Here is a 22,552-nt window from a genome sequence, read left to right as displayed (position 1 = left end):
CTTGTCATTCTGGCGAGACCGGATGAGACAGGGAATTATTTCTCATTTCCAGACGGACTCCGAGCCAAGGTTGGGACCATTCTTTATATATTTTTTTTGTTGGTTCCTTCTTTATTATTTATTCAAGGTTTTTCTCTTCCACTCGTTTCATTAGCTTTAGGAAAAATCAAAGCTGCCGAAATGCTCACTTCTAAAAGGCTTAAATGCTATGATCAAGGCAATGAACATTTTGCACTTGGAAACTAACAAGAAAGGAATTCAAATCATAGTTTAATACAAACTTTTTCTCTTTTAAGAAGGTTTAAACTTCTAATTAATTTCATTTTATCTATGGACACCTATTTGCCGTCGTTCAATTTTCTGGACCACGCGATATTCAGATCCGAAGGCTCTTGGTTGTCTTCAACCTCTAGCTTGTTTCTCATTTTCATCTTCGACACGCATGTCTTCGCCGCCACCCTCCATCATGGTGCTCCGCACCTACCACATGTCTAAACCCTAGCACGCACGCACATCCTACCCCTATGAGCACCTCCCATAGACTGAGTCGGCATATCATCTTGAGATTAACAAAGTCACCACAGACGCCTTCGTAATCGACGGAACGTCTCCTCCCACTGAACGCACATCACCGAAAAGCCTGGAATAAATCCAGAAAGTGCGAGCATCAATGTCAAGTCTGGGACTTGAACTCTGATGGGTTGGGAATACCGCTGTCCTCTCATAACTTTCGGTACATATTGCCTTGTTTGACACTAGCTTACACTTTCATAAAAAAAACTTCAAACAATACAACTCAACTATTCAAAGTTTTCCCTAAAACAAGGGGAAAGAGCTAGGACTCAACCGACGGATCTTTCGTCGCCCGTCGACCGCGTCCCCAGAGTGACGTGTGTCCCCATGGGCCCCACCACCGTACGTTATTTCCCTGTGAGTGTTCTCGTCCAGTCATTTTGTTCTTCTTCTCCGTTCATTTTTTTCATGAATTGCATCGACGACGCATGTTCGCAGCTGCGTGCCACCACCGGACACCATAGTTGCAAACCATCACAGCCACCACATTGCGAGATCCACCGAAAAACCAGCCTTTGCAGCAACCACCCGTGCTGCAAACTGGGCGAGGCGCGACCGCCTCAGAGCACGCCTCCCAATCTCAGAAACAAAGGTCATGTCGCAATGAGTCGCGACTGCTTTCAAAGTGCAGTTGCAACAAGGATATGCCGGCTTGAATCTTGCCATCCATTGAAAGGTGACATCAAGTGGTGATCAATGTTGGAAATATGCCCTAGAGGCAATAATAAAAGCATTATTATTATATTTTCTTGTTCATGATAATTGTCTTTATTCATGCTATAATTGTGTTATCCGGAAATCGTAATACATGTGTGAATGACAGACACCAACATGTCCCTAGTGAGCCTCTAGTTGACTAGCTCGTTGATCAACAGATAGTCATGGTTTCCTGACTATGGACACTGGATGTCATTGATAACTAGATCACATCATTGGGAGAATGATGTGATGGACAAGACCCAATCCTAAACATAGCACAAGATCGTATAGTTCGTTTGCTAGAGTTTTCCAATGTCAAAGTATCTTTTCCTTAGACCATGAGATCGTGTAACTCCCGGATACCGTAGGAGTGCTTTGGGTATGCCAAACGTCACAACGTAACTGGGTGACTATAAAGGTAGACTACGGGTATCTCCGAAAGTGTCTGTTGGGTGACATGGATCAAGACTGGGATTTGTCACTCCGTATGACGGAGAGGTATCACTGGGCCCACTCGGTAATGCATCATCATAATGAGCTCAGAGTGACCAAGTGTCTGGTCACGGGATCATGCATTACGGTACGAGTAAAGTGACTTGCCGGTAACGAGATTGAACGAGGTATTGGGATACCGACGATCGAATCTCGGGCAAGTAACATATCGATAGACAAAGGGAATAGCGTACGGGATTGATTAAATCCTCGACATCGTGGTTCATCCGATGAGATCATCGTGGAGCATGTGGGAGCCAACATGGGTATCCAGATCCCGCTGTTGGTTATTGACCGGAGAGTCGTCTCGGTCATGTCTGCTTGTCTCCCGAACCCGTAGGGTCTACACACTTAAGGTTCGGTGACGCTAGGGTTATGAAGATATGTATATGCAAAAACCCGAATGTTGTTCGGAGTCCCGGATGAGATCCCGGACGTCACGAGGAGTTCCGGAATGGTCCGGAGGTAAAGAATTATATATAGGAAGTGCTATTTCGGGCATCGGGACAAGTTTCGGGGTTATCGGTATTGTACCGGGACCACCGGAAGGTTCCCGGGGGTCCACCGGGTGGGGCCACCTGTCCCGGGGGGCCACATGGGCTGTAGGGGGTGCGCCTTGGCCTAGATGGGCCAAGGGCACCAGCCCCTATAGGCCCATGCGCCTAGGGTTTCCACCATGGAAGAGTCCATGTGGTGGAAGGCACCCCTAGGTGCCTTGGGGGGGAGGGAAACCTCCCCTTGGCCGCCGCCCCCCTAGTAGATCTCATCTACTAGGGCCGGCGCCCCCCCTGGAACCCCTATATATAGTGGGGGGGAGAGGAGGGATTTTACACCAGCCCCTGGCGCCTCCATCTCCCCCCGTTACGTCTCTCCCTCGTAGTCTCGGCGAAGCCCTGCTGCTGTGACGCCCTGCATCCACCACCACGCCGTCGTGCTGCTGGATCTTCATCAACCTCTCCTTCCCCCTTGCTGGATCAAGAAGGAGGAGACGTCTCCCGTCCCGTACGTGTGTTGAACGCGGAGGTGCCGTCCGTTCGGCGCTGGTCATCGGTGATTTGGATCACGTCGAGTACGACTACATCATCACCGTTCTTTTGAACGCTTCCGTGCGCGATCTACAAAGGTATGTAGATGCATCTAATCACTCGTTGCTAGATGAACTCCTAGATGATCTTGGTGAAACGAGTAGGAAAATTTTTGTTTTCTGCAACGTTCCCCAACAATCAAGTGGTGATCGTCATCAAGATTGTCGTGTGCAAGTTCAAGTGGAGCATCACGAAGAGATCAAGTGCTTGAACCTTGACATCCATTGTGGTGTCAATGGACTTGTGAAGATGTGCCGAAGAGTGGCTCACCCATAGTGGACTATGGGGGAGCAATCATCTAGTCTTCATCAAGCCAACGAAATCAAGAAAGGTGGTCCAACTTGAGGGAGTCAAGATCGTCATCATCTAGCTCAAGTGGACCATGTGCAAGGCAAAGGTTTTCCCTTGATAGGTTTTCTATTTTAACGGTCTCGTGGTGGTAGTTGGGAGACCGGGTTATAGGATCGTTTGCCGTACTATCAAGGGGGGCTCTCAAGTTGGTAGCTTGATCGTATCGTTAGTAGAGAGCTCAAACCATTGCCTCCTAGCATCATGTTCTTGGTTCTTGTTTGGTTCTCTTTGTGAGTCTTAGAGCTTATGGTCATCTTGATGACAAGCTTGAGTTCATCGAAAACGGAGTTCGCATGCGTCTTCTATGATGTTTTCGGTGTTGGAGGTTTTACCGGTCTTATCCGAGAAAGGGTTCTCACCATTTTCTCATGGGCCTTTTCTAATTTTATTCTTATTGATATTTCTATCAAGATTGTGTTAGCCCATGTCGTTAGCTTTCCAACAAACTTGGTTTAGTTGAATTCAGAGTCTGTTTGCAAAAGTTGTGGTTGTTTTGGTAAAGGCTGGAGCGGTACTACCGCGACTAGAGCGGATGTAAATTTTTACTACCGCTCCAGAGCGGTACTACCGCGGCTCCTGAGCGGTAGTACCGTTGCAGACCAAAATCTTGTGTTTTGCTCAATGGAGGTAGGCACGGAAGTATTTTTTTAGTACCGCTCGCAAGCAGTAGTACCGCTACCATTTGCGGTAGTACCATGAGGTCGAGCGGTAGTACCGTGAGGACGAGCGGTAGTACCGCTCCGGCAGTTCTACTGGCCTTTTGCCTCCTTGCTGTTGTTTTTCAAAGGGGTCCTACCGCCCTAGCGGTAGTACCGCTCCTTGGAGCGGTACTTGTTGGGGATCGTTGCAGAAAATAAAAAATTTCTACGCATCACCAAGATCAATCTATGGAGTAACTAGCAACGAGAGAGAGAGGAGTGCATCTTCATACCCTTGAAGACCGCGATACGGAAGTGTTACAAGAACGCGGATGAGGGAGTCGTACTCGAAGCGATTCAGGTCGCGGTGGATTTCGATCTTAGCGCCGAACAATGGCACCTCCGTGTTCAACACACGTGCAACCCGGTGACGTCTCCCGTGCCTTGATCCAGCAAGGAGGAGGGAGATGTTGAGGAAGAGGGGCTCCAACAGCAGCACGACGGTGTGGTGGTGGTGGAAAGGCAGTACTCCTGTAGGGCTTCGCCAAGCTCTTGCGGAGGAGGAGAGGTGTTGGGGAGCGGAGGGGCTGCGCCTTAGGTGTGGTGCTGCAGCCCTCCCCTCGCCCCTCTATTTATAGGACAAGGGGAAGGGGGCCGCCCCCCTCTAGATGAGATCTAGAGGGGGGGCGGCGGCCAAGGGGAGGGGGCTTGCCCCCCAAGCAAGGAGGGCGCCCCCTTTAGGGTCCCCCCCAACCCTAGGCACATGGGCCCAACGGGGGGATGCGCCCAGCCCTCCAAGGGCTGGTTCCCTTCCCACTATGGCCCATGAAGCCCTCCGAGAGAGGTGGCCCCTCTCGGTGGACCCCCGGAACCCCTTCGATGGCCCCGGTACAATACCGGTATGTCCCCGAACTTTTCCGGAGACCGTATGACAACTTCCCATATATAAATGTTCACCTCCGGACCATTCCGGAACTCCTCGTGATGTTCGGGATCTCATCCGGGACTCCGAACAACATTCGGTAATCACATACAATTCTTCCTAATAACCCTAGCGTCATCGAACCTTAAGTATGTAGACCCTACGGGTTCGGGAATCATGCAGACATGACCGAGACAGCTCTCCGGCCAATAACCAACAGCGGGATCTGGATACCCATGTTGGCTCCCACATGTTCCACGATGATCTCATTGGATGAACCACGATGTCGAGGATTCAAGTGATCCCGTAAACAATTCCCTTTATCAATCGGTACGTTACTTGCCCGAGATTCAATCGTCGATATCCCAATACCTCGTTCAATCTCGTTACCGGCAAGTCACTTTACTCGTTACATAATGCATGATCCCGTGACTAACCACTTAGTCACATTGAGCTCATTATGATAATGCATTACCGAGTGGGCCCAGAGATACCTCTCCGTCATACAGAGTGACAAATCCCAGTCTCGATTCGTGCCAACCCAAGAGACACTTTCGGAGATACCTGTAGTGCACCTTTATAGTCACCCAGTTATGTTGTGACGTTTGGTACACCCAAAGCACTCCTACGGTATTCGGGAGTTACACAATCTCATGGTCTAAGGAACTGATACTTGACATTTAGAAAAGCTTTAGCAAACGAACTACACGATCTTGTGTTGTGCTTAGAATTGGGTCTTGTCCATCACATCATTCTCCTAATGATGTGATCCCATTATCAATGACATCCAATGTCCATAGTCAGGAAACCATGACCATCTGTTGATCAACGAGCTAGTCAACTAGAGGCTCACTAGGGACATGTTATGGTCTATGTATTCACACATGTATCACGGTTTCCGGTTAATACAATTATAGCATGAATAATAGACAATTATCATGAACAAGGAAATATAATAATAATCCTTTTATTATTGCCTCTAGGGCATATTTCCAACAGTCTCCCACTTGCACTAGAGTCAATAATCTAGTTACACTATGATGAATCGAACACCCATAGAGTTCTGGTGTTGATCATGTTTTGCTCACGGAAGAGGTTTAGTCAACGGATCTGCGACATTCAGATCCGTATGCACTGTTCAAATATCTATGTTTCCATCTTGAACATTTTCACGAATGGAGTTGAAGCGACGCTTGATGTGCCTGGTCTTCTTGTGAAACCTCCCAATCTCAGAAACAAAGGTCATGGTCGCAATGGGTCGCGACCGCTTCAGAGTGCAGTTGCAACAAGGCTTGTGCCGCAACGTGGGACGGTGAGTAGCGGCGGATCTAGGGATGGGTGGGGGAGGGCATGGCCCCCACAAACAATCTTCTTAACTTTTTTTTGCTAATGCGTTCATATGATCGTTCAATATTTTATTAACCATCTGTAATGCGTTTTGACAACAACAACAACCACCCTCTGTAATGTTGCCCCTACGTACATTGGTCAAACTCTAGATCCGCCGCTGACCGTGAGCATCGTGGAACGGGCAGTTTGCGGCGGGCCATTTCTTTTTTTTTCAAAAGATCAGTCGGCCGACGCGTAGCACGCCTAGAAAAACTATTGAAAGTTGCAGCAAGTTTGCGGCGGGCCATTTTTTTTTCCGAAAGATCAGTCGCCCAACCGACGTGTGGCACGCCTAGAAAAGCTATTGAAAGTTACAACAAGTACGAACTGTTTTTTTTTTCGAAGCTGAGTTTTACATACTGTTCCGTCGCTGAAGCATTTGTACTCGAGCGGCGGTGAGCAGAGTTAAAGTATGAGTGTGAGTGAAATCGTCCGTGCAACAATTCTAAAAAAGAATGCATCCAGGCAGGAGTGCGGAAGGGTGGTGTGGTGTGGTGTGGTGGTGTAGTTTCATGGTGATGGAATCTCCGTCATACAGAGGTGTGCCTGCCCCCAGCCAGCCAGGTGGGGCCGCTCCTTCCTTGTGCGCCTCTTCTCTCTCTCTCTCTCTCAAAAAAAAAGAACTCCGTGTGTGCCTCGTTCTCACCAACCATGAGGATGACAGCGGCGTTGAGCTATCTATACTTTTCGTCCGGTTTGGTGGCTTGGTTTGGTTTCCATCACGCTCGAAAACACACACACGCACTGCATGTGATGCATCAGCAAAAGAGTCTCCTCGTTCAACATGAATCTTTTCTAGTAGTACTCCCTCCGTCCCGAAATACTTGTCGGTGGAATGGATGAACTAAAGTATGTCTAGATACATCCATTCCACCGACAAGTATTTCCGGACTGAGGGAATACTATGCAAAATGCATCGGAAGAGATAGGTTGGTTGGTGCCCCCACCTGCAGGCTATGGTGGGACCCGCCCAGGAAAGGTTGGCATATGGTAGGTGCTCCTACCTCCGGCTCGGGGGGTTGGTGGAGGAGACGCGCGCGCCCACACACCCACACTCGTGGGTCGTGGCTGCCGTCTGCAGCAGTGTCACATTCACGGCGGCAGTAGTCCCGTGCTTGCAAAGATCACTAGTAGGAGTACCATTCGTACCGTTTGGAACGCAGGAATTTCACTGACCGAGCGTACACGGTTGACTGGTGGTGTTAAGCCTTCCATCGTTTCTACCGGTACGGAATTGCTTCATACAGGGATTTTCACAGGAATTTTCACTGAAATTTTTTCGGTTCGTCGATCTCCGGGTTCGCGGCCATGTGAAGGGAGCTCCCTTCTTGCTCGCTCGCTCGTTCGTCCATGGATCGGGATGACATGGCAACCGCACGATCAGCACAAGCATCACCGAGACAGGAAACGAGTGACCAGCTCCTGCTCCCAGTCCCATCTCACCCTTTTTTTCCACAAAGAAAGAAAGAAAGAAAGAAGAAATAGTACTTCATCGGCAGCTGGAACCGTATTTGGTGGAAGAATCTTTGGAATCTTTTTCTCCTCGCTCACCAATCACCCTTGCAACGCAAGTCAATGGCGTGGGGAGCTCGGAGTCTCAACACAGGTCCCTGTCCAACACGATATGAGCTCGGAGTCTCGGGCGCCGGAAAAAAAAACGTGTAGCAAATTTCTAAGTTCGGCTAAAACACGCAAAATTTCGGTAAATTTTGGCTTATATTCGCTGATTTAAGTCGAGTAGTCGCCATTACATGTAGAAACTAATAAAAAAAAACTTGCTAAAGGCCAAGAAGTCGCCGTCATCGCCGCCATCGTCGGCCTTCTCCTCCTTGACTCGGGTGCCCCTGTTGGACCCCTCCCCGGCTGGTGGCAGCGGCGGCGGCGCGTCGTTGTCGTCGTCGTCGCTGTCGTCGATGATGACGACTCCTCCTTCGTCGCGGCCTCGGCGGCGCTGCGCAAAGCGCCGCAGGGCGACGCACGGGCGTTCCCTCACCATCTTCAGGGAGTCCTGGCGTGCCTATGATATCTACTACACAACCTTCTTCTTGTAGATGTTGTTGGGCCTACAAGTGCACAGGTTTGTAGGACAATAGCAAATTTCCCTCAAGTGGATGACCTAAGGTTTATGAATTCGTAGGAGGCGTAGGATGAAGATGGTCTCTCTCAAACAACCCTGCAACCAAATAACAAAGAGTCTCTTGTGTCTCCAACACACCCAATACAATGGTAATTTGTATAGGTGCACTAGTTCAACGAAGAGATGGTGATACAAGTGCAATATGGATAGTAGATAAAGGTATTTGTAATCTGAAATTATAAAAACAGCAAGGTAACTAATGATAAAAGTGAGCGTAAACGGTACTGCAATGATAGGAAACAAGGCCTAGGGTTCATACTTTCACTACTGCAAGTTCTCTCAACAATAATAACATAGATAGATCATATAACAATCCCTCAACATGCAACAAAGAGTCACTCCAAAGCCACTAATAGCGAAGAACAAACAAAGAGATTATGGTAGGTTACGAAACTACCTCAAAGTTATTCTTTCGGATCAATCTATTCAAGAGTTCATACTAGAATAACACCTTAAGACACAAATCAACCAAAACCCTAATGTCACCTAGATACTCCATTGTCACCAAGTATCTGTGGGCATGATTATACGATAAACATCACACAATCTCAGATTCATCTATTCAACCAACACAAAGTACTTCAAAGAGTGCCCCAAAGTTTCTACCGGAGAGTCAAGAACGTGTGCCAACCCCTATGCATAGGTTCATGGGCGGAACCCGCAAGTTGGTCACCAAAACATACATCAAGTGGCACATGATATCCCATTGTCACCACAGATAAGCACGGCAAGACATACATCAAGTGTTCTCATAAAAGACTGAATCCGATAAGATAACTTCAAAGGGGAAACTCAATTCATCACAAGAGAGTAGAGGGGAAGAAACATCATAAGATCCAACTACAATAGCAAAGTTCGGGATACATCAAGATCGTGCCATAGAGGGAACACGAGAGAGAACACGAGAAAGAGAGATCAAACACATAGCTACTGGTACATACCCTCAGCCTCGAGGGTGAACTACTCCCTCCTCGTCATGGATAGCGTCGGGATGATGAAGATGGCCACCGGTGAGGGATCCCCCCTCCGGCAAGGTGCCGGAACACGCTCCCGAGAGGTTTTTGGTGGCTACAGAGGCTTGCGGCGGCGGAACTCCCGATCTATCTTGATATTCGATGCTTTTAGGGTACGTAGGATTATATAGGTGAAAGAAGTCGGTCGGGAGGTGCTCGAGGGGCCCACGAGACAGGGGGGCGCCCAGTAGGGGGAGGGCGCCCTCCTATCTCGTGGCCTCCTCGAGGGTCTTCTTGACGTGAACTCCAAGTCTCCTGGGTGATATTCTTCCAAAAAATCACGTTGCCGAAGGTTTCATTCCGTTTGGACTCCGTTTGATATTCCTTTTCTTCGAAATACTGAAACAGGCAATAAAACAGCAATATGGGTTGGGCCTCCGGTTAGTAGGTTAGTCCCAAAAGTAATATAAAACTGTATAATAAAGCCCGTAATCATTCAAAACAGATAATAAAATAGCATGAATGCTTCATAAATTATAGATACGTTGGAGATGTATCAAGCATCCCCAAGCTTAATTCCTAGTCCTCGAGTAGGTAAATGATAAAGAAAGAATTTATGAAGTGTGTGTTGGGGAACGTAGCAGAAATTCAAAATTTTCCTACGTGTCACCAAGATCTATCTATGGAGAAACTAGAAACGAGGGGAAGGTGAGTGCATCTACATACCCTTGTAGATCGCTAAGCGGAAGCGTTCAAGAGAACAGGGTTGAAGGAGTCGTACTCGTCGTGATCCAAATCACCGGTGATCCTAGTGCCGAACGGACGGCACCTCCGCGTTCAACACACGTACAGCCCAATGACGTCTCCCATGCCTTGATCCAGCAAGGAGAGAGGGAGAGGTTGGGGAAGACTCCATCCAGCAGCAGCACGACGGTGTGGTGGTGATGGAGGAGCGTGGCAATCCTCCAGGGCTTCGCCAAGCACCGCGGGAGAGGAGGAGGACTTGGGAGAGGGGAGGGCTGCGCCAGGGGCAAGGGTGCAGCTCCCGTGCGCCTCCCCACTATATATAGGGGTGGAGGGGGGTTATATCTTGCCCTCCAAGTCCATTGGGGCGTTGGCAAAGGTGGGAGGAAACAAATCCCATCCTTTCCTTTCCCCACCGATTGTTATCCTCCCTTTTTAGGGATCTTGATCTTATCCCTTCGAGATATAATCTTATTCCTTCTAAGGGGGGATCTTGGTGCGCCTTGACCAGGGATGTGGGGCCTTGCCCCCACTACCCACGTTCATGTGGGTCCCCCCATGCAGGTGGGCCCCACTCCGGAACCTTCTAGAACCTTCCCGGTACAATACCAAAAAATCCCGAACATTTTCCGGTGGCCAAAATAGGACTTCCCATATATAAATCGTTACCTCCGGACCATTCCGGAACTCCTCGTGACGTCCGGGATCTCATCCGGGACTCCGAACAATATTCGGTAACCACGTATATCTATTCCCTATAACCCTAGCGTCACCGAACCTTAAGTGTGTAGACCATACGGGTTCGGGAACCATGCAGACATGACCGAGACGTTCTCCGGTCAATAACCAACAGCGGAATCTGGATACCCATGTTGGCTCCCACATGTTCCACGATGATCTCATCGGATGAACCATGATGTCAAGGACTCAATCAATCCCGTATACAATTCCCTTTGTCCAGCGGTATTGTACTTGCCCGAGATTCGATCGTCGGTATACCGATACCTTGTTCAATCTCGTTACCGGCAAGTCTCTTTACTCGTTCCGTAACACATCATCCCGTGATCAACCCCTTGGTCACATTGTGCACATTATGATGATGTCCTACCGAGTGGGCCCAGAGATACCTCTCCGTTAACCGGAGTGACAAATCCCAGTCTCGATTCGTGCCAACCCAACAGACACTTTCGGAGATACCTGTAGTGCACCTTTATAGCCACCCAGTTACGTTGTGACGTTTGGTACACCCAAAGCATTCCTACGGTATCTGGGAGTTGCACAATCTCATGGTCTAAGGAAATGATACTTGACATTAGAAAAGCTTTAGCATACGAACTACGATCTTTGTGCTAGGCTTAGGATTGGGGTCTTGTCCATCACATCATTCTCCTAATGATGTGATCCCGTTATCAATGACATCCAATGTCCATGGTCAGGAATCCGTAACCATCTATTGATCAACGAGCTAGTCAACTAGAGGCTTACTAGGGACATGGTGTTGTCTATGTACCCACACATGTATCTGAGTTTCCTATCAATACAATTATAGCATGGATAATAAACGATTATCATGAACAAGGAAATATAATAATAACTAATTTATTATTGCCTCTAGGGCATATTTCCAACAGTCTCCCACTTGCACTAGAGTCAATAATCTAGTTCACATCATTATGTGATTAACACTGATAGGTCACATCACCTTGTGACCAACATCCAAAGAGTTTACTAGTGTCACTAAACTAGTTCACATCACCATGTGATTAATACTCAATGAGTTCTGGGGTTTGATCATGTTTTGCTTGTGAGAGAGGTTTTAGTCAACGGGTCTGTAACATTCAGATCCGTATGTACTTCGCAATTCTCTATGTCATATTGTAAATGCTGCTTCCACGCTCCACTTGGAGCTATTCCAAATGGTTGCTCCACCATACGTATCCGGTCTGCTACTCAGAGTCACTCGGATAGGTGTTAAAGCTTGCATCGACGTAACCCTTTACGCCGAACTCTTTATCACCTCCATAATCGAGAAACATTTCCTTATTCCTCTAAGGATAATTTTGATCGCTGTCCAATGATCCGTTCCTGGATCATTCTTGTACCCCTTGACTGACTCATGGCAAGGCACACTTCCGGTGCGGTACACAGCATAGCATACTATAGAGCCTACGTCTGAAGCATAGGGGACGGCCTTCGTCCTTTGTCTCTCTTCTTCCGTGGTCGAGCTTTAACTCTTAACTTCATACCTTACAACTCAGGCAAGAACTCCTTCTTTGACTGATCCATCTTGAACACCTTCAAGATCATGTCAAGGTATGTGCTCATTTTGAAAGTACCATTTAGCGTTTTTTGATCTATCCTCATAGATCTTGATGCTCAATGTTCAAGTAGCTTAATCCAGGTTCTCCAATGAAAAACACTTTTCAAATAACCCCATATGCTTTCCAGAAATTCTATATCATTTCTGATCAACAATATGTCAACAACATATACTCATCAGAAATTCTATAGCGCTCCCACTCACTTCTTTGGAAATACAAGTTTCTCATAAACTTTTGTATAAACCCAAAATCTTTGATCATCTCATCAAAGCGTACATTCCAACTCCGAGATGCTTACTCCAGTCCTTAGAAGGATTGCTGGAGTTTTGCATATTTGTTAGCGTTCTTCAGGATTGTCAAAACCTTCTGGTTGTATCACATACAACCTTTCCTCAAGAAAACTGTCGAGGAAACAATGTTTTGACATTCTATCTGCAAGATTTCATAAATAATGCAGTAACTGCTAATCCATTTCCAACAGACTCTTAGCATCGCTACGAGTGAGAAAGCCTCACCGTAGTCAACTCCTTGAACTTGTTGGAAAACATCTTAACGACAAGTCGAGCTTTCTTAATGGTGATTCTTACCATCATTGTCTGTCTTCCTTTTAAAATCCATCTTTACCCAATGGCCTTACGACTATCAAGTATTTCTTCCAAAGTCATGGATCCTCTCTCGGATTTTATGGCCTTGAGCCATTCGTCGGAATTCGAGCCCACCATTGCTTCTCCATAGCTCGTAGGTTCATTGTTGTCTAGCAACATGACCTCTAAGACAGGATTGCGTACCACTCTGAAGTAGTACGCATCCTTGTCACCCTACGAGGTACGGTAGTGACTTGATCCGAAACTTCATGATCACTATCACAAGCTTCTACTTCAATTGGTGTAGGCGCCACAGGAACAACTTCCTGTGCCCTACCACACACTTGTTGAAGTGACGGTTCAATAACCTCATCAAGTCTCCACCATCCTCCAACTCAATTCTTTCGAGAGAAACTTTTTCCTCGAGAAAGGACCCGTTTCTAGAAACAATTACTTTTGCTTCCGGATCTGAGATAGGAGGTATACCCAACCATTTTGGGTATCCTATGAAGATGTATTTATCCGTTTTAGGTTCGACCTTATCACGATGAAACTTTTTTCACATAAGCGTCGCAACCCCAAACTTTTAAGAAACGACAACTTAGGTTTCTCCAAACCATAGTTCAAACGGTATCATCTCAACGGAATTACGTGGTGCCCTATTAAAGTGAGTGCGGTTGTCTCTAATGCCTAACCCATGAATGATAGTGGTAATTCGATAAGAGACATCATGGTACGCACCATATCCAATAGGATGCAACTATGATGTTCGGACACACCATCACACTATGGTGTTCCAGGCGGTATTTATTGTGAAACAATTTCCACAATGTCTTAATTGCGTGCCAAATCTCGTAACTCAGATACTCTTATCTATCATCATATCATAGACATTTTATCCTCTTGTCACAATGATCTTCAACTTCACTCTGAAATTACTTGAACCATTCAATAATTCAGACTTGTGTTTCATCAAGTAAATATACTCAGTATCTACTTAAATCATCTGTGAAGTAAGAACATAACGATATTCACTGCATGCCTCAGCACTCATTGGACTGCACACATCAAAGTGTGTTACTTCCAACAAGTTGCTATCTTGTTCCATCTTACTGAAAACGAGGCTTTTCAGTCATCTTGCCTATGTGGTATGATTTGCATATCTCAAGTGATTCAAAATCAAGTGAGTCCAAACGATCCATCTGCATGGAGTTTCTTCATGCATATACACTAATAGACATGGTTTGCATGTCTCAAACTTTTCAAAACGAGTGAGTCCAAAGATCCATCAACATGGAGCTTCTTCATGCGTTTTACACCAATATGACTTACATGGCAGTGCCACAAGTAAGTGGTACTATCATTACTATCTTATATCTTTTGGCATGAGAATGTGTATCACTACGATCGAGATTCAATAAACCATTCCTTTTAGGTGCTAGACCATTGAAGGTATTATTCAAATAAACAGAGTAACCATTATTCTCCTTAAATGAATAACAGTATTGCAACAGACATAATCCAATCATGTCTATGCTCAACACAAACACCAAATAACAATTATTTAGGTTTAACACCAATCTCGATGGTAGAGGGAGCGTGCGATGCTTGATCACATCAACCTTGGAAACACTTCCAACACATATCGTCAGCTCACCTTTAGCTAGTCTCATTTATTCCGTAGCTTTTATTTCGAGTTACTAACACTTAGCAACCGAACCGGTATCTAATACCCTGGTGCTACTAGGAGTACTAGTAAAGTACACATTAATATAATGTATATCCAATATACTTCTATCGACCTTGCCAGCCTTCTTATCTACCAAGTATCTAGGGTAATTCTGCTCCAGTGGTTGTTCGCCTTATTACAGAAGCACTTAGTCTCGGGTTTGGGTTCAACCTTGGGTTTCTTCACTGGAGCAGCAACTGATTTGCCGTTTCATGAAGTGCCCCTTCTTGCCCTTGCCCTTCTTGAAACTAGTGATTTCACTAACCATCAACAATTGATGCTCCTTCTTGATTTCTACTTTCGCGGTGTCAAACATCGTGAATATCTCAAGGATCATCATATCTATCCCTGATTTTTTATAGTTCATCACGAAGCTCTAGCAGCTTGGTGGCAATGACTTTGGAGAAACATCACTATCTCATCTGGAAGATCAACTCCCACTCGATTCAAGTGATTGTTGCACTCAGACAATCTGAGCACAAGCTCAACGATTGAGCTTTTCTCCCTTAGTTTGCAGGCTAAGAAAATCGTCGGAGGTCTCATACCTCTTGACGTGGGCACGAGCCTGAAATCCCAGTTTCAGCCCTCGAAACATCTCATATGTTCTGCGATGTTTTGAAAAACGTCTTTGGTGCCTCAACTCTAAACCGTTTAACTAAACTATCAGGTAGTTATCAAAATGTGTATGTCCGATGTTCACAACATCCACAGACAACGTTTGGGGTTCAGCACACTGAGCGGTGCATTAAGGACATAAGCTTTCTACTGTCCGCATAATCACTATTGTCAACTTTCAACTACATTTTCTCTAGGAACATATCTAAATAGTGGAACTTCAGCGCGAGCTTACGACATAATTTGCAAAGATCTTTTGACTATGTTCAGGATAATTAAGTTCATCTCACGAACTCCCACTCAGATAGACATCCCTCTAGTCATCTAAGTGATTACATGATCCGTATCAACTAGGCCGTGTCGGATCATCACGTGAGACGGACTAGTTATCATCGGTGAACATCTTCATGTTGATCGTATCCTCCATACGACTCATGCTCGACCTTTCTTTCTCTTGTGTTCCGAGGCCATGTCTGTACATGCTAGGCTCGTCAAGTTAACCTAAGTGTCTCGCGTGTGTAAATCTGGCTTACACCCGTTGTATGTGAACGTTAGAATCTATCACACCCGATCATCACGTGGTGCTTCGAAACGACGAACTTTCGCAACGGTGCACAGTTAGGGGGAACACTTTCTTGAAATTTCAATGAGGGATCATCTTATTTACTACCATCGTTCTAAGCAAATAAGATGCATAAACATGATAAACATCACATGCAATCAAAAAGTGACATGATATGGCCAATATCATTTTGCTCCTTTTGATCTCCATCTTCGGGGCTCCACGATCATCATCGTCACCGGCATGACACCATGATCTCCATCATCGTGCCTCCATGATGTTGTCTCGCCAACTATTACTTCTACTACTATGGTTAACGGTTTAGCAATGAAGTAAAGTAATTACATGGCGTTATTCAGTGACGCGCAGGTCATACAATAAATAAAGACAACTCCTATGGCTCCTGCCGGTTGTCATACTCATCGACATGCAAGTCGTGATTCCTATTACAAGAACATGATCAATCTCATACATCACATATCATTGATCACATTCTTTTTGGCCATATCACATCACATAGCATACCCTGCAAAAACAAGTTAGACGTCCTCTAATTGTTGTTTGCATGTTTTATGTGGCTGCTATGGGTTTCTAGCAAGAACGTTTCTTACCTACGCAAAAACCACAACGTGATATGTCAATTGCTATTTACCCTTCATAAGGACCCTTTTCATCGAATCCGATCCGACTAAAGTGGGAGAGACTGGCACCCGCTAGCCACCTTATGCAACAAGTGCATGTCAGTCGGTGGAACCTGTCTCACGTAAGTGTACGTGTAAGGTCGGTCCGGGCCGCTTCATCCCACAATACCGTTAAAACAAGATTGGACTAGTAACGATAAGCATATTGAACAAAATCAACACCCACAACTACTTTGTGTTCTACTCGTGCAAAGAATCTACGCAATAGACCTAGCTCATGATGCCACTGTTGGGGAACGTAGCAGAAATTCAAAATTTTCCTACGTGTCACCAAGATCTATCTATGGAGAAACTAGAAACGAGGGGAAGGTGGGTGCATCTACATACCCTTGTAGATCGCTAAGCGGAAGCGTTCAAGAGAATGGGGTTGAAGGAGTCGTACTCGTCGTGATCCAAATCACCGGAGATCCTAGTGCCGAACGGACGGCACCTCCGCGTTCAACACACGTACAGCCCGGTGACGTCTCCCATGCCTTGATCCAGCAAGGAGAGAGAGAGAGGTTGGGGAAGACTCCATCCAGCAGCAGCACGACGGTGTGGTGGTGATGGAGGAGCGTGGCAATCCTGCAGGGCTTCGCCAAGCACCACGGGAGAGGAGGAGGACTTGGGAGAGGGGGAGGGCTGCGCCAGGGGCAAGGGTGCAACTCCCATGTGCCTCCCCACTATATATAGGGGTGTAGGGGGATTATTTCTGGCCCTCCAAGTCCATTGGGGTGTTGGCAAAGGTGGGAGGAAAGAAATCCCATCCTTTCCTTTCCCCACCGATTGTTATCCCCCCTTTTTAGGGATCTTGATCTTATCCCTTCGAGATATAATCTTATTCCTTCTAAGGGGGGATCTTGGTGCGCCTTGACCAGGGGTGTGGGGCCTTGCCCCCACTACCCACGTTCATGTGGGTCCCCCCATGCAGGTGGGCCCCACTCCGGAACCTTCTAGAACCTTTCCGGTACAATACCGAAAAATCCCGAACATTTTCCGGTGGCCAAAATAGGACTTCCCATATATAAATCTTTACCTCCGGACCATTCCGGAACTCCTCGTGACATCCGGGATCTCATCCGGGACTCCGAACAACATTCGGTAACCACGTATATCTATTTCCTATAACCCTAGCGTCATCGAACCTTAAGTGTGTAGACCATACGGGTTCGGGAACCATGCAGACATGACCGAGACGTTCTCCGGTCAATAACCAACAGCGGGATCTGGATACCCATGTTGGCTCCCACATGTTCCACGATGATCTCATCGAATGAACCACGATGTCAAGGACTCAATCAATCCGGTATACAATTCCCTTTGTCTAGCGGTATTGTACTTGCCCGAGATTCGATCGTCGGTATACCGATACCTTGTTCAATCTCGTTACCGACAAGTCTCTTTACTCGTTCCGTAACACATCATCCCGTGATCAACCCCTTGGTCACATTGTGCACATTATGATGATGTCCTACCGAGTGGGCCCAGAGATACCTCTCCGTTAACCGGAGTGACAAATCCCAGTCTCGATTCGTGCCAACCCAACACACACTTTCGGAGATACCTGTAGTGCACCTTTATAGCCACCCAGTTACGTCGTGACGTTTGGTACACCCAAAGCATTCCTACGGTATCCGGGAGTTGCACAATCTCATGGTCTAAGGAAATGATACTTGACATTAGAAAAGCTTTAGCATACGAACTACGATCTTTGTGCTAGGCTTAGGATTGGGGTCTTGTCCATCACATCATTCTCCTAATGATGCGATCCCGTTATCAACGACATCCAATGTCCATGGTCAGGAAACCGTAACCATCTATTGATCAACGAGCTAGTCAACTAGAGGCTTACTAGGGACATGGTGTTGTCTATGTACCCACACATGTATCTGAGTTTCCTATCAATACAATTATAGCATGGATAATAAACGATTATCATGAACAAGGAAATATAATAATAACTAATTTATTATTGCCTCTAGGGCATATTTCCAACAGTGTGAATGCTAGCAAGTGCACAAGTTTGATCAATGATAATTTCAATCACCTTTTCTAGCATGATAATATGTCATAACAGTAGTTCATCTCATAAAACTTTTCACGAACTAGTAACAAGCAATTCACATGTTATAGCATAGACCATAAACTTTCTTGAAAACTAGCAAACTTCATTCTTAGTCATCAAACAATTGCAATTCATCTTACTTTCAGGAAGAGTCTATGTCAGAGCTTTGATTTAGCAAACTTCACATACTCAACTATCATATAGTTTTCTACAATTGCTAACACTCACGCAATACTTGTGGTTATGAAGTTTTAATCAGACACAGAGAAAGATTGGAGCTTATAATGTTGCCTCCAAACGTATTCACCTTTGGGTGATGTCAACAATAATAGTTCATGCTAACGTACATCCAATTGGATATATATATCGGGATCACCCCACACAAAGTGCTCGACAAAGGATAAAATGAAAAAGGGAAAGATGAAGATCACCTTGACTCTTACATAAAGTAAAAGACATAAAGTAAAAGATAGGCCTTCGTAGAGGGAAGCAGAGGTTGGCATGCGCTTTTAGGGTTGGATACACAAAATATTAATGTGAAAGAACGTCACTTTATATTGCCCCTTGTATATGGACCTTTATTATGCAGTCCGTCGCTTTTATTTCTTCCATAACAAGATCGTACAAGGCTTATTTTCTCCGCACTAATAAGTCATGCATATTTAGAGAGCAATTTTTATTGCTTGCACCAATGACAACTTACTTGAAGGATCTTACTCAATACATAGGTAGGTATGGTGGACTCTCATGGCAAAACTGGGTTTAAGGATATTTGGAAGCACAAGTAGTATCTCTACTTGGTGCTAGGAATTTTTGGCTAGCATGAGGGGGAAAGACAAGCTAAACATGTTTGAATGATCCATGACAATATACTTTAACTGAGATGCGAGAAAACATAACCCATTATGTTGTCTTCCTTGTCCAACATCAACTCTTTAGCATGTCATACATAATGAGTGCTCACAATAATAAAAGATGTCTATGATAATATATTTACATGTGAAATCTCTCTTCCTTTAATATCTTTCATGAATTGTTCAAATGACCAATACAATGCTTGCTAACCGTCAATAAATGTACAACCTCTACTTCTTAGATGTGAAGTCATTTCTACCCATGGGATAAGCAAATGAGACATATATAATTTCAGATTTATGACAATCAACTCATTCAACCATTTACTCAAAGTATATAAGTGAAGCACACGAGTAAATGAAAAACTACTCCAAAAAGATATAAGTGAAGATCAATGAGTAGCTAAATAATTATGTAACTATGTGAAGACTCTCTCTCATTAAAGAATTTCAGATCCTGGTATTGTATTCAAACAGCAAGCAAAACAAAATAAAATGACATTGAAGGATAGCACAACTCATGTGAAGAAGCAAAAACTTAGGCTCAACCGATACTAACCAATGATTGTCGAAGAAGAAAGGTGGGATGCCTACCGGGGCATCCCCAAGCTTAGATGCTTGAGACTTCTGAAAATATTATCTTGAGGTGCCTTGGTCATCCCCAATCTTGAGCTTTTGTGTCTCCTTAATTCCTCTTATATCATGGTTTCTCTTTTTATCAAAAGCTTCATCCACACCAAACTCAACAAGAACTCGTGAGATAGGTTAGTATAAACCAACGCAAAACCTTATCATTTTCTACTGTAACAAATCACAAAAATTATATTCAACATTGCATACTAAATGTCTCTGCATATTTACACTCCTATCCTCAAATAGAATCATTAAACAAGCAAACATATGCAAACAATGCAACCATAACAGCAATCTGCCAAAACAGTATAGTCTGTAAAGAATGCAAGAGTATCATACTTCCCTAACTCCAAAAATTATGAGAGAAAATTCCCACTGTAATAAATTTATCAGAGAGCTTATTATGCAAAAAGATTCAACATTATACCATTCTCTGACTTTTTTAGGGAATTTTTGCAACATCGGTAAACTTTCTGTTTTCAAACAGCAACATGTATACTTGCAAAATAAGCATGACAAAGGATATCCTTGACATTTTTATTAAAACTATAGATGCAAAACATTATTCTAAATAAAAGCAAGCAAAAACTAACAAAAGAAAATGACACTCCAAGCAAAACACATATCATGTGGCGAATAAAAATATAGCTCCAAGTAAGTTACCGATGAACGAAGACGAAAGAGGAGATGCCATCCGGGGCATCCCCAAGCTTAGGCTCTTGGTTGTCCTTGAATATTACATTGGGGTGCATTGGGCATCCCCAAACTCAGGCTCTTGCCACTCCTTATTCCATAGTCCATCGAATCTTTTACCCAAAACTTGAAAACTTCAACCACACAAAACTCAAAACAAAACTCGTAAGCTCCGTTAGTATAAGAAAATAAAACCATCACTTAGGTACTGTAATGAACTCATTCTAAATTCATATTGGTGTTAAACCTACTGTATTCCAACTTCTCTATGGTTCATACGCTCTGATACTACTCATAGATTCATTAAAATAAGCAAACAACACAATGAAAAACAGAATCTATTAAAAACAGAACAGTATGTAGTAATCTGTATCAAACGTATACTTTTGGAACTCAAAAAGTTCTTAAATAAATTGCTAGACCTGAGAAATTTGTCTATTAATCATCTGCAAAAAGAATCAACCTAAAAGCAAACCTTCCGTCCTTTCTACCAGGACGGGACGGAATTGCTTCACGGGTTTTCACAAGATTTTTCACTAGGATTTTTCCGGTTCGTCGATCTCCGGGTTCGCCGCCATGTGAAAGGTAGCTTCCTTCTTGCTCGCTCGTTCGTTCGTTCATGGATCGGGATGACATGGCAACCGCACGATCAGCACAAGCATCAGCGAGACAGCGACGGCTTTCTGTTAATGTTAAGGAAACGAGTGGCCAGCTCCTGCTCCCATGGGTACCCCTCTTTCCACACACACACACAAAAATAGTACTTCGTTGCAAGGATCGTGTGTTTGGTGGAAGAATCTTGGGAATCTTTCCTGCTCGCTCACCAATCACCCTTGCAACGCAAGTCAATGGCGTGGGGAGCTAAGAGTCTTGCACACAGGTCCCTGTCCAACACGATACCAAGAAAAAGGGGAGCGCAAAACTTCCCAGCTCAGCTCACTTCACCACCAAACTACTTCATCCTCACCCCATGCATACTACCACTCCCTCCGATTAAAAAAAAGTGCCGCAGTTTTCAAACTAAAACTAGCTCAAAAGTGCGACACTTTTTTTTTGATTGGAGGGACCGGAGGGAGTTGCCCCTTGATCCAACAAGTGCAACGCCGACGAGAGAAAGCGGATCCAGGGGCAACTCCCTAACCAGGTGCCATTTCCGCCGCAAGCAGGCTGGGTGTCGGTATCAGAGGAGAAGGGGTGGATGTATGAGGCGGCGGAGGAGGAGAATGATCACCGTTGTTATGCATCGTCGGCCCCGCAGGAGCAACTTGCCCTCGATGAGCACCTGGATTGAAATTCTAAAACACACTTTATTGTGTGGGATATCCAACACGACTACATGTTGATCCGGCGTGAGGAGGAGGGACCTCGCTCATGCACCTCATATTGGCGATAACATGTTTTAGTTAAAATTAGTTTAAATTTATATTGAACTTGTTTAAATTCATCCTTTTGGTTGTAATATATAAAACTTCATTTGGATTTTCACTTCCATTTCGTTCATGTTTGAGTGCGGTCCGTTTCAAATAGCCCGGATTTGTGGCGCCCAGCCTGCTATCCACGGACATGTCCGCTGATATTTGTTGCCGTGCATTTGGTGATCCGTGTTGGAGTTGCCCTAACATGCCCCTTTCCAACACACACACACACACACACAAAAAAAAACAGGTCCATTCCCAAGATGAAGAAAAACCCCAACTACTGGAGCACTTCACCAGCAAACTGTACTACTACTACTCATGCAGCCATGCTGTACTACATTACATCATCATAAGTTCATAGCTACCACATGTTGGAGCTAACAACTTGACCAAACCCCAGCAAGAGCCAACGAAA

At 45.1% G+C, this 22,552-nt stretch overlaps 1 protein-coding gene across 1 annotated transcript in view; it reads right to left on the bottom strand.

Moving 5' to 3' along the window:
* Nucleotides 1-22,389: 22,389 nt before the first annotated feature.
* Nucleotides 22,390-22,552, bottom strand: part of LOC123090569 (protein FAR1-RELATED SEQUENCE 5) — a gene marked incomplete at its 5' end in the record, with an annotated part of 7,216 nt that continues 7,053 nt past the window's right edge. Inside the window, 1 exon segment of the mRNA XM_044511887.1 lies at nt 22,390-22,547.

This window comes from Triticum aestivum, chromosome 4B (assembly GCF_018294505.1).
Source record: "Triticum aestivum cultivar Chinese Spring chromosome 4B, IWGSC CS RefSeq v2.1, whole genome shotgun sequence".
Taxonomy (NCBI): Eukaryota; Viridiplantae; Streptophyta; class Magnoliopsida; order Poales; family Poaceae; genus Triticum; species Triticum aestivum.
This window is presented reverse-complemented; position numbering and strand designations above follow the sequence as displayed.